General features: G+C 36.2%; 1 non-coding gene across 1 annotated transcript; it reads right to left on the reverse strand.

Annotated features, from left to right (window-relative positions):
* Positions 1 to 13,832: 13,832 nt before the first annotated feature.
* LOC131238087 (small nucleolar RNA R71) lies at positions 13,833 to 13,939 on the reverse strand. Its single transcript, XR_009167505.1, has one exon. It is a non-coding gene; the product is annotated as a small nucleolar RNA R71 (small nucleolar RNA).
* Positions 13,940 to 14,156: the final 217 nt, after the last annotated feature.

Raw genomic sequence — 14,156 nt, forward strand, 5'->3', positions numbered from 1 at the left:
AATGTTTTCTTGAGCACAAAATTCAAAGGTATGTTGCAGGAAATTCATTGAAGTTATGGTGGCTAGGCACCCACAATTTCTGCATGCTCATTTCAGTTATGCCCAAAAGATGTGGGCTACATTTCTAGGCAAATTCAACATCAAATGGGTTTCTCAGGTGGATCACACCATGAGAAATAGTGATGATGGAGAATTTTGTTATGGACCACACCATAAGAAATTTCTTAGATACATAATGTCAAAATGTTGTGTTTGATGGAGAAGTGTTTCTACATGTAGTGAACTTAGAGTAGTGAACTTATTTTAACTAGATTGAGACTTTGATTTCCAACTGCTCTATGCTTCTCAGTTCTTCAGTTTGTTTGCCACTTATGAGACATCTAAATCACCATCATCTAAGCCTTATCCCAACTAATTGGTGTTGGCTTTTGAGACATCTAAATAAACAGTGAAAATTACATATGTGCTACACTAACCAAGGCTTTAGAACTTGCCAAAACCAAGTGCACTTGGTTTCGCTAAGGAACAAATTGATAGGTTCCTTTGAAATTATATGTTTCAGGATGAGTTGCTGTGTGACAGGTGGTAGTTTTAACTAACAGAGCCGCAAACTTACATATTCCTAGCTACCTAAGTCTCCCATCTTAGTTGATGCGTCAGGTTCACAATGTTACACTACATGCATGTTTTAACTCATACTCAATCTTCCTTTAGTCTTTATGTTTCTCTTAGTAGATACTCTCTAATACCTGTCTGGTTGCATATATTGCTTGGAATTACAAGCAGAGAGAGATGCTGATGAGATTTACACCCAAGCGACTCTTCAGCCAATGAAGTCTAATGCCAAAGAAATCTATGTAAGTGTCATTTGGTTTTGATGTGCATTGGCTGTCTTCTTTGTCTTATACAAGATTTTAAAGGAGCATGGAGCTCATGACCCCAAAAGAAGATTTGGCCATTCTAAGGCATTTTTCTAAAATCAGGTCCTTAATCAAATTGGTCATTTATTGAAGTTTGGGCCAAAAAAGATCGAAATGAAAAATTTGAGAAAACAGGAAAAATTTTCTTTTATAAAGTAAGTATATGGGGCCAAGTGGTTATGTATTTGCTCCATTAAATTTGCTCGAAATTAATGGAGCAGACCCCGGTGTGCGTCGGAGCTATCCGGATGAGCTGGGGTCCCTGGAAGGTGGGAACTGCTGTTATGACCATGATGAAGCTGTCCATTTCTTATGGACAGCATTGGAGGGGCCTGACTATTTGGACAGGCCGTGTTTATGTATTTGATCAAAATTAATGGAGCAGACCCGGATGTGCATCAGAGCTATTCGGAAGAGCGGGGGTCCCTAGAAAGAGGGAACTGCTGTTATGACCATGATGAAGCTGTCCATTTTTTATGAACAGCATTGGAAGGGCCTGGCCATTTGCACCGGATGGCCGTGTTTATATCTGTTTATATCTGTATTTGTAGGGACCATACCCTTAACCTAAACCAAAACTTATGACCTAAAACCTTAACCTATAACCTAAACCTCAACCTTAACATAAACCTAAACCTTAACCTATAACCTAAAACCTTCACTTAAAACCTAAAACCTAAACCTAAACCTAAAACCTAAATGTATTCTCAAATCCCTAAACCTACACCTACACCTAATCTTAATCTTAACTCCCTAACCTAAACTTATACCTAAACTTGAAAACCCAAACATAAACCTGATCCTGAACCCGAACCCGATTTCCTAAACCTAAACCTTAACCTATACCTATAACCTTAACCTAAACCAAAACCTATGACCTAAAACCTTAACCTATAACCTAAACCTCAACCTTAACCTAAACCTAAACCTTAACCTAAAACTTAAAACCTAAACCTAAACCTAAAACCTAAATGTATTCTCAAATCCCTAAACCTAAACCTACACCTAATCCTAATCTTAACTCCCTAACTTAAACCTATACCTAAACTTGAAAACTCAAACATAAACCGGATCCCGAACCCGAACCCGATTTTCAAAACCTAAATCTTAACCTATTCTCAATTTCCTAAACCTATAGCTTATAACCTAAACCTAAACCTAAACCTAAACCTATAACCTTAACCTAAACCAAAACCTATGACCTAAAACCTTAACCTATAACCTATAACCTAAACTTATAACCTATAACCTAACCTTAACCTAAACCTTAACCTATAACCTAAAACCTAAACCTAAACCTAAAACCTAAATGTATTCTCAAATCCCTAAACCTAAACCTACACCTAATCCGAATCTCAACTCCCTAACCTAAACCTAAACCTAAACTTAAAAACCCAAACCTAAACCCCATCCCGAACCCGAACCCGATTTCCTAAACCTAAACCTTAACCTATTCTCAATTCCTATAACCCTAAAGCTTATAACCTAAACCTAAACCTAAAACTGAACCTAAACCTAAACCTAAACCTATGACCTAAAATCTTAACGTAAAACCTATAACCTAAACTTATAACATAAATCAAAACATATAAACAAAACCAAAACCTAAAACCTAAACCTATAACCTATAACCTAAATCAAAACATATAACCAAAACTAAAACCAAAACCTCTAACCTAAACTTGAACCCATTCTCAAATCCCAAAACCTATAACCTAAACCTAAACCTATAACCTATAACCAAAACTTATAATCTAAACCCGAACCCATTCTCAAATCCCAAAACCTATAACCTAAACCTAAACCTAAACCTAAACCTTAACCTAAACTTATAACATATAACTTAAATCAAAACCCAAACTTAAACCTAAAACCTAAACCTATAACCTATAACCTAAATCAAAACCTATTACCTTTCCCTAAACCTTAACATAAACCTATAACCTATAACCTAAATCAAAACCTATTACCTTTCCCTAAACCTTAACCTAAACCTATAACCTATAACCAAAACCAAAACCTATAACCTAAACCTATAACCTATAACCTAAATCAAAACATACAACCTAAACCAAAACCAAAATCTATATCCTAAACCCGAACCCATTCTCAAATCCTATAACCTAAACCTAAACCTAAACCTAAACCTAAAACCTATAACCTAAACCAAAACCTATAGCCTAAACCCGAACCTATTCTCAAATCCAAAAACCTATAACCTTAACCTAAACCATTAACCTATAACCTAAATCAAAACCTATAACCTAAACCAAAACTAAAACCTATAACCTAAACCCGAACCCATTCTCAAATTCCAAAACCTATAACCTAAACCTAAACGTTAACCTAAACCTATAACCTATAACCAAAACTTATAACCTAAACCCGAACCCATTTTCAAATTCAAAAACCTATAACCTAAACCTAAGCCTTAACCTATAACCTAAATCAAAACCTATAACCTAAACCAAAACCAAACCTATAACCTAAACCCGAACCCATTCTCAAATCCCAAAACCTATAACTTAAACCTAAACCTTAACCTAAACCGATAGCCTATAACCAAAACTTATAACCTAAACCCGAACCCATTCTCAAATCCCAAAACCTATAACCTAAATGTAAACCCGAACTCATTCTCAAATCCCAAAACCTATAACCTAAACTTAAACCTTAACCTAAACCTATAACCTATAACCAAAGCTTATAACCTAAACCCGAACCCATTCTCAAATTCCAAAACCTATAACCTAAACCTAAACCTATAACCTATAACCTAAACCTGAACCAATTCTCAAATTCCAAAACCTATAACCTAAACCTAAACCTTAACCTAAACTTATAACTTATAACCAAAACCTATAACCTAAACCTAAACCCATTCTCAAATCCCAAAACCTATAACCTAAACCTAAACCTATAACCTATAACCTAAATCAAAACCCAAACCTAAACCTATAACCTATAACCTAAATCAAAACCTATTACCTTTCCCTAAACCTTAACTTAAACCTATAACCTATAACCTAAATCAAAACCGAAACCAAAACGTAAAACCTAAACCTATAACCTAGATCAAAACATATAACCTAAACCAAAACCAAAACTTATAACCTAAACCCGAAACCATTCTTAAATTCCAAAACCTATAACCTAAACCTAAACCTTAACCTAAACCTATAACCTATAACCAAAACCTATAACCTAAACCCGAACCCATTCTCAAATCCCAAAACCTATAACCTAAACCTAAACCTAAACCTAAACCTTAACCTAAACCTATAACTTATAACCTAAATCAAAACCAAAACCTAAACCTAAAACCTAAACCTATAACCTATAACCTAAATCAAAACCTATTACCTTTCCCTAAACCTTAACCTAAACCTATAACCTATAACCTAAATCAAAACCAAAACCAAAACCTAAAACCTAAACCTATAACCTATAACCTAAATCAAAACATATAACCTAAACCAAAATGAAAACCTATATCCTAAACCCAAACCCATTCTCAAATCCTATAACCTAAACCTAAACCTAACATAAACCTAAACCTAAACCTAAAACCTAAAACATAAACCAAAATCTATAACATAAGCCAAAGCCAAAACCTATAGCATAAACCCAAACCCATTCTCAAATCCAAAAACCTATAACCTAAACATAAACCTTAACCTAAACTGTTAACCTATAACCTAAATCAAAACCTATAACCTAAACCAAAATCAAAACCTATAACCTAAACCCGAATCCATTATCAAATCCCAAAACCTATAACCTAAACCAAAACCAAAACCAAAACCAAAACCAAAACCTATAACCTAAACCTGAACCCATTCTCAAATCCCAAAACCCAAACCTAAACCTAAACCTAAACCTAAAACCTAAACCTAAACCTATAACCTAAACTCAAATCCCTAAACCTTAACTTATAACCTATCCTAAACCTATACTTATAACCTAAAACTATTCTCAAATCCCAAAACCTATAACCTAAACCTAACATTTCCCTAAACCTATAACTTAAACTCAATTCCCTAGACCTAAACCTAGACCTAAACTTAAACCTATAGCCTAAACTCAAATCCCTAAACCTTAGCCTATAACCTAACCTAAACCTATACTTATAACCTAAAACTATTCCCAAATCCCAAAACCTATAACATAAACCTAACCTTTCCCTAAACCTATAACCTAAACTCAATTCCCTAAAGCTAAACCTAGATCTAATCCTAATCTCAACTCCCTAACCTAAACCTAAACCTAAACTTGAAAACTCAAACTTAAACCCAATCCCGAACCTGAACCCGATTTCCTAAACCTAAACCATAACCCATTCTCAAATCTCAAAACCTATAACCTAAACCAAAACCAAAACCTATAACTTAAACCCGAACCCATTCTTAAATCCCAAAACCTATAACATAAACCTAAACCTTAACCTAAACCTATAACCTATAACCTAAACCAAAACTAAAACCTATAACTTAAGCCCGAACCCATTCTCAAATCCCAAAACCTATAACCTAAACCTAAACCTATAACCTAAACCAGAACCTATAACCTAAACCAAAACCAAAATCTATAACCTAAACTTGAACTCATTCTCAAATCCCAAAACCTATAACCTAAACCTAAACCTTAACATAAACCTATAACCTATAACCTAAATCAAAACCTATAACCTAAACCAAAACCAAAACCTATAACCTAAACCTAAACCCATTCTCAAATCCAAAAACCTATAACCTAAACCTATAACCTAAACCAAAACCTATAACCTAAACCAAAACTAAAACCTATAACCTAAACCCGAACCCATTCTCAAATCCCAAAACCTATAACCTAAACCTAAACCGTAATATAATCCTATAACCTAAACTCAAGTCCCTAAACCTTAACCTATAACCTAACCTAAACCTATACTTATAACCTAAAACTTTTCCCAAATCCCAAAACCTATAACCTAAACCTAACCTCTCGCTAAACCTATAACCTAAACTCAATTCCCTAAACCTAAACCTACACCTAATCCTAATCTCAACTCCCTAACCTAAACCTAAAGCTAAACTTGAAAACCCAAACTTAAACCCAATCCTGAACTTGAACCTGATTTCCTAAACCTAAACCATAACCCATTCTCAATTCCCTAAAGCTATAACATAAACCTAAACCTAAACCTAAACCTAACTTAAACTTATAACCTTTCCCTAAACCTTTAACTTAAACCTAAACTTAAAACCTAAATATATTCTCAAATCCTTAAACCCAAACCTACACCTAATCCTAATCTCAACTCCTTAACCTAAACTTAAACTTGAAAACCCAAACCTAAACCCGATCCCGAACCCAAACCCGATTTCCTAAACCTAAACCTTAACATATAATCAAGTTCCCAAAAGCTATAACCTAAACCTAAACCTTAACCTAAACCTAAACCTAAACCAAAACCTATAACCTAAAGCTTAACCTATAACCTAAACTTAATTATAACCTATAACCTAACCTTAACTTAAACCTATAACCTAAACCTAAACCAAAACCTATGATCATATGGTGAGACCATTTCTTTTGTGTCAATTTCATTCCTCATTGAGTTTTTTTTTTTTAATTCATTAAGAAAAAAAAAGTGGTTATACGTGATGCACTTCTTTCACTGTCTTTCTTTTCCCCAATGGGCATTTTAATTTATGAATGACATAACTGTTTGTACGATGATGGAATATACGAAGCTGTTGAAATTTCAGGGTGAAGTCGAGCACATTTCTCTAATGAAGCCAAAGATTTGTATTTTCAGCATTATTGTAATTGTAACTGTAATTGATTGAATGAATTGGATTGTAATTTATTATAATTGTAATTGATTGAATGAAGGATTGTAATTGTAATTGATTGAATGAAGGATTGTAATTGAATGAATGAATGATGTAATTGATTGAATGAAGGATTGTAATTGAATGAATGAATGATTGTATAGGTGGTAATTGAATGAACAAATGATTTTATTTTTTAATATACAAAATAGTTATAGATATTGACCGTAGCCACTAAATCAGACAGGTGTAGCCTTTTAGATTTTGGCATATTGCTACGGACTTATAGATATGAATAATATTCGTAGTTGTTTCACGTTTTCGCTACAGATATAATTGCTACGGATTATATCTGTAGTTGTTGTAACCTATAGCTACGAATTAAATCCGTAGCCATAGGTTCCAGACCTATTGTTACGGCACCTATGACGACGGTCGTGAAACGGACTAGCTACAGATTTTGTCCATAGCCATAGATCTATGGCTACGGATTTGATCCGTAGCCTTTGCCCCTTTTTTTAGTAGTGAGAAGAGCAGTTGTACAACTTGAATATGTAAGCATTATGGCAATCGAATGTACGTTATGCAATACACTAGACCATATGTTGCATATGTTGTGAGTAAAATCAGTAGGTTTACTAGAAACCCTGGTGTAGAACACTAGAATGCAATCAATAGTGTCATTAGTTACTTAAAAGTAATTAAAGACTTAATGTTATTTTACTTAGAGTTTCTTGTCGTATTAGAAAGATATCTAATACGAGTTAGGTATTGAGTGCAGAGGACAACAAGTTCACTACAGGGTAGTTCTTCAGCCTAGGAGATGTAGTTGTCTTGGGAATTTAATAAACAAATATGCATAACTCACTCGACTTTGGAGTCTGAGTTTATAGTCATGGCTGCCACAAGTAAAGAGACTAAGTGACTAAGGGATCTTTTATTAGAAATCTTGTTTTGTGTGAAACCTATACTGATTGTTTCATTACATTATAATAATGAAACCACGTTAACTAGAACCTACAACGACACTTATAATGGAAAGTCTAAACATATAAGTCTACGACATGACTATGTGAGACAGTTAATTAAAGATGTAATCATTGCAATTTTCTATATGAAATCAAGTAATAACTTCATTGATTCAAGATGGAATCATTGCAATTTTCTATATAAAATCAAGTAATAACTTGACTAATCCTTTTAGTAAACCTCTAACTGAGAGGTAGTAAAGATAACATTTTAAGGGATGGGGTTGAAACTCTTCAACCAAAGTTGCAGAAGTAACGAAAACCCAACCCAAAATTAGAAAATCTCTAAGTTCGGGTTGAATAGGTAGAAAAGAGTTACTGATATGTGGAAAGTTTCAACGTTAAAATTATATATAACCTCATCCAAAATAAGTAATGTTGTATGTTACATATAGAGGATTGAGTCTTAGTACTTTTAATGAATCCAGTATATAAGGAGAAGCGTTTTAATAGTAACGGAGACACTGAAAAGATTTCACATATGCGAACGTAAAGGTGGTGCCGCCTCTTATGAAAGTTATAGTTTTTCTCAAGATCGTTCATGAAACAAGATAAGCACATGACCATTAAATGTTCTGAGTAAGATTTGTGGGAACTCAAATAACACAAAGTGAGTATATGTGTGGTATCTCCGGCTCTGTCATTTAGGAATACCTGGTTCAAAGATGCGGTTAATAGGAATTTTGATAGAACTTTGAGATACTTACACTAAGGAAATATTCAAATTGAAATATGTATTTCTTTATACATATTAGTTATATCTAGTCTATCAGGTGTCTTTTCTTTGAAAATAATTTTCAACCAAGTGGGGGATTACTATTAAAAATATTTTGGTTAAAAAATATTATATATATATATATATAGTGTTTGTAAAAAGACTTAGGTTTTTTTAATACCTTTGAGAATAGTCCCCTATCAAATAGGAGAGAAGAAAAAAATCATCTTAATAAGCAAGGTATTGAGTACCTTAATATTTTCTTAGTGAGACAAAGGAGAATCAAGACTTGCATGTTCCAGTGCGAACATGCACACGAGCACATGCACAGGCACGATCATGATCACAGTCACAAATTCAAACTCGGGCTCGATACGAGGACATGAGTATGTAAGGAAGTGTAGTTGTAGAGGCGCTAGAGACACACTTTGCACTTCGCATATCCGCAGTGCGACAGTGGCTAAGAGAGATAAGTTAGGTGGCTGGGTTTGGAGTGTTTTGGGTAAGAGGTTTGAGTGAGACCTATTTGCCTTATATATAAGAAAAAAGTAGCCATTTAAGAGGCCTGGTGTAATTGCTCATATAGTAATTAAGTAGACCATGCAAAAATTGTTGCATGTGGCTAGCCTAATAGTTATAAATACTAGTATGCAGATAGTCTCCTACATGCAAAATGGTCAGAAAATGCCAAATAATGGCTAGTTTCTCACAAACGATCAGAAACGGTCCATTGAAATAATGACCCTGAAAACATCACAAATCATTCAACTCATTCTCTCATATGAACCAGTAAAGCTCCAAGTGTTCTCTAATAAAGCCAGAAGGTTCAATATGAGCCTAAGCCAGCAAGTCCACAAGAACTCGACCGATGTAGTGGTCTAAGGCAGCAAGAACCAGACCAGTGTATTGGTCTAATCCAACAAACCCAATCTTTTACTTTCTATCTCTCTTTTCAGTTGGGAATTTTCTTCTAATTTTCATTAGATAGAAAAACTATATTTACAGAGTTCCATCAGTGGTTCCTTCATGCTTGCTGAATGTAGAACCCTACACAGGCTCGTCGTATCCTGGAAGCAATTTACCCGCAACTTATTAGCAATCTCAATTATTTTGAGAATGAGTGAATAACATTTTATGACAGCATGATTATACGTGCTTCAGCTGGTCCTTAATATTATATGTTCGGTTTCTTATTTCCTTTTATTTGTAATAATTAAACATCTATAATTTGAGATTATCAAATTCTCGACATGAAATGCTTGACGGCCATCTTCTATACGCAATAATGTGCACACCGCCTCTTGGCCCACATCGTGTGTCACGCCGTTTGTTCATCTAACGTGACAGAGTATACTTACATTCATGATCCGATAGTGATCCCCTTCCTATGTGTTAACGGTGGTACTACAAATGGCAAAAAAAAAATAGAGAGAGAAAGAGTATCCTATTATACTATGTGAGTGGAAGCTTTGTCGGGCCCACACATTTGTACAAGGTAGTTCATGTCCATGCCACTACATGTGCCTGCGTGACCAGAAGTTGAAATATACAAGTCGTTCATCAAGTGGGTCTGACCATGTAGATGTTCTCTCATAAATAAATCATGTGCGACGTATATATGAGCTGCATTGTAGCCAAACCTTGTAGGTCCATAGCTTACATGGTCCTAAATTTGGACCGAGGGCTTAGGAAATCTAGGCCCTCGTCCGGGCCAGGCTAGGCCAATGATGAAAGCTCTTGTCCAATCATCCTATTATATAAAAGAATGGACGATTAAAAGATACCTAAAAGTGGTCCCACTCTAAGTGTATAGTTTAAAACTAATTTTGAATTTGAAATCATGTTTTTATAATCAAAGCTATTTATAATATGGGATTCATATTGATAGCACGAGGGGATGTGGAAAAATATTTCATAAAATTCAAACATTTTAAACCTTAATTATGCTAATCTTTTACTCACAAGGTTGACCCTAGCTATGTTAGCCTTGTAGGGCTAGAATGAGAGTCAGGCCATGGCCAGGGCTCAAATGAGTAGGCCGGCCAACCACTACTTCCTTGGGACCCATGATTCAATGATCAGTACTGTTAAGGGTCAAATATTGCATAGTAGATCCCATTTATTGCTTGGATTTATGAACATGGTACTGCTTAACGGCTCAATTTTATCGTGTTTGTGGTGCAAGATGTATTCACGAGCCTGGACTGGGAAAGGGTACTAAAAGCATGGATTTAACGGTCTGAAGTCACCAAGGCAAGCGACGAACCCTAGGAGACCAAGATCGACAGATTTGCACGCCATAGATCTGAGAAAATCGAGAAACTGAAGCTCAAGTGGCCCGAAAATCATTCAGAATGCAAGATCACGGGGTTCCCACCATCCATTCGGCTCAAAACCTTATACATGGCTCGAGGACCAAAAACTAACCGTACATGTCAAATTTCAGCCATTGGATCCTTCTAGAAGTAGCCCAACGGACAGATCAGCCCATAAATCAGTGATTTGGGGCCCGCCTGGTATCTGGAAATGCGTCAATTTTGGACTCAACGCCTTAAATGAGGCGAAAAAATGGATGGACGGCACAGATTTCTCTCGAACATCATGATGAACCCATATGTACATTGCATGTACATAGGGTACATGTGCACGAGAAGTGCACCGGACGGAGAGTCCGGTCAAACCACGGACTGACCCGAGTCCATTTTTAAAAGAAACAGTGTCCGACGCTGTTTCGACGGGTGATCTCTGTGGGCCCCACTCACTCTCAATTTCGATGATCCGACCCGTTCACATGGCTTATAAGATGGCTAAGACCAACGCCTAGGTGTCTTTTTGCCACTATACAAGCGTCTTCATGATCCCAGCCATTAAACGCAGGATGGACGGCGGAGTAGAAGATCTTGTGTACCCCATCGATTTCACTCCAAAAATCACCATTCCCGAATGGTTTTTCACAAGGATTTCAATGGACGGTGTGGATTTCTCAACCGAATTCAATCATGGCCTCCACCAACATCCCAGCGCAAGAAGCGCGCAAGCTCTGTTGCGTGCAACCGGGACTTCCGGGCCGTTCCTTGATCAAGATGGTGATCGGATCAGCAATCCAAACCGTTCATTCTCATCAACAGGGAGCCGTGACCACCACCAAGAAGTCCGATTCTGATTTTGGACGATCAGTCGTCCAAAATCTCAAGCCAAACGCAAGTGCTTTTCTGCGTTTCGTCTGCTGCGCACGTTGACGTGCACGCTTATGGACTGCGTATATCGCAGCAGCTGTTCCGGACCCCTGGCAGGTATAAAATACAAGAAAAAGGAGAGATGGAGGGGTATTCAAGGAGGAGAGGTTTGGGACCGAGAGGAAAAGAAGGTTTTTTTGGAGGCAAGAACGTGAGGCTGGAAGAGGATTGAGATCTGGTTCTCTCTTTCCTTCTTGTTCTTTTCTTTCTCTTTTTATTTTTATTTTGTTGCTTTGTTCAGCCCATTCATGTGTGGCTAAACCTCTTAGCTAGGGCTAAGAGGTGAAGCCTGTAGCGAGATGGGAGATTCTATTCTATGCTTTTAATGTAAACTCATGAACTGAATTTGTTTTTAGTTGATTATGGAAGGAATGTGTTTAGTCTTTAATGGTCTATTGTGACTGAAATTACAATGGGCCTGCAATGGCTTTGAATATTTCTTTTTCCCTTTTTTATGACGTCAGGGAGCCCTGTTGTTCACCATCATCTCCTGGGCATGGTAGGATGATGGTACCCTTCCTAACCTTCATAGCATGTTGATTGGTTGGTGATTAGTTTAATTCTGTTGTTAACTTTGTCTCCTGGGTATGGTTTGGTGATGGAATCCATTCTAATTCATATACCATTCATCTCGTGAAGACTAAATCAAGTAAGTTCAGTTTGATTTCCATGATTCCTAATGCAGAAATAAGATCTCCCTGATCTCTACAAGTGGATCCTCTGAATCCCTAGTTTCCCTTCCCTGAATTGTTTAAAGTTTTAGATAATTATTCCACAATTATTCCCTCAAACTCATTGATTTTAGATCACATGTTAGTCTAGTTCTAGTTCTACTTGGTTTCAGATAACATACAGGTATCAGTCCCTTGGGATTCGACCTCGGTCTTACCGAGTTTATTACTACATCACAACCCTACACTTGGGGAGTGAACAAGTTTTTGGCGTCGTTGCCGGGGACTGACGGTTGCGATTTTCTAAAATTAATTAGGTTTAGAATTAATTTAAGATTAGAATTTGACTAACTTTAGTTGTAGACTTTTATTTGATTTCTAGAACTAACTTGTTTTCCTGTTTTATAGGATCCTGACATAAGTTTCTAAATTGGTAATTCCTTCCTAATCTCTCTACTTTTTCTACTTTTTAGAATTAGGGTTTAATTTTAAAAAAATTTTAATTCTAGTATTTTTCTATTTTTAGGAAGTAGTTTATTTTTAGAAACTTTCCTCTTTTGTTACTTTCTAATTTTAACTCTTTTAGAATCTAATTTTGTTTCCTAATTTATTTTTAGAATTTTTGTGTAGAAACTAACCTTCCTATTTTGTAGGCCTTTAAGATAGAAATTTCTAATTCAGTAAGCTTTATCTCTACTTTCTATTTTTCAGTTCTCTTTTAGTAATTTACCTTCTAGTTTAGATTTTTCTTCTTTTAGAAACTGACTTGTTTGTTTTCTTTTGTAGGTCTTTAACTTAGGATCTTCAAGTTGGAAATTTCTTTCCAACTCTCTCTCTCTTTCTAGATTTTCTTTTCGTTCGAATTTAATTGAGGGCTGCGAGTGTTTCATGCCCAAGTGGGCTCGTGACAACACTCGACGTCTCTTGACTGAAGGAGGATTGGTTGAGGGGTTAACTATCCATCGCAGGACTAGACACTACTCGAAATCCCCTGAGTTAATTAAAGTTATGGCTGGAGACCAACCTCCTCTACTTCCACCCAGGGTGGAGGATACCCAAGATGAGAATGAAGTGCATCAGGCACCCCCGCCTCGTACTTTACGAGATTATCTACAACCGGCGGGAGTGAGTACGCCCTCATGCATGATTTTTCCTGAAAACACAGGACAAATGGACATCAAGCCAGGAGTTATCCAACTCCTTCCCAAATTCCATGGACTTGAATCAGAGAGTCCATATTTACATTTGAAAGAATTCGATGAGACTATAGCTACATTATGTTTTCCTAATGTATCTGAGGATACAATTAGGCTGAAACTCTTTCCTTTTTCTTTAAAAGAGAAAGCTAAGATGTGGTTACATTCATTGCATCCTAGATCCATTGGCACATGGAACGACATGCAGAGGGAATTCATAAAAAAATTCTTCCCATATCATAAAACGATTACCCTCAGAAAAGCAATCATGAACTTTGCCCAAAAGGAAGATGAAACATTCTTCCAATGTTGGGAAAGGTTCAAAGATTTGGTCAGTTCATGCCCACAACACGGATTTGAAATGTGGCGCATTACAAATTTTTTCTGTGATGGACTGACATCTTCCATGCGCCAAATGGTCGAGACAATGTGTAATGGAGAGTTTATCAATAAAGATATTGACGAGGTATGGGATTACCTCGATAGTCTTGCTGAAAAAACACAATCATGGGACTATTACCCAAAGTCGAACACCACGTCTAGGCCGACTCAATTAAAGGAGAAAGGTGAATTA

The sequence above is a fragment of the Magnolia sinica genome, chromosome 2, assembly GCF_029962835.1.
Source record: "Magnolia sinica isolate HGM2019 chromosome 2, MsV1, whole genome shotgun sequence".
NCBI lineage: Eukaryota > Viridiplantae > Streptophyta > Magnoliopsida > Magnoliales > Magnoliaceae > Magnolia > Magnolia sinica.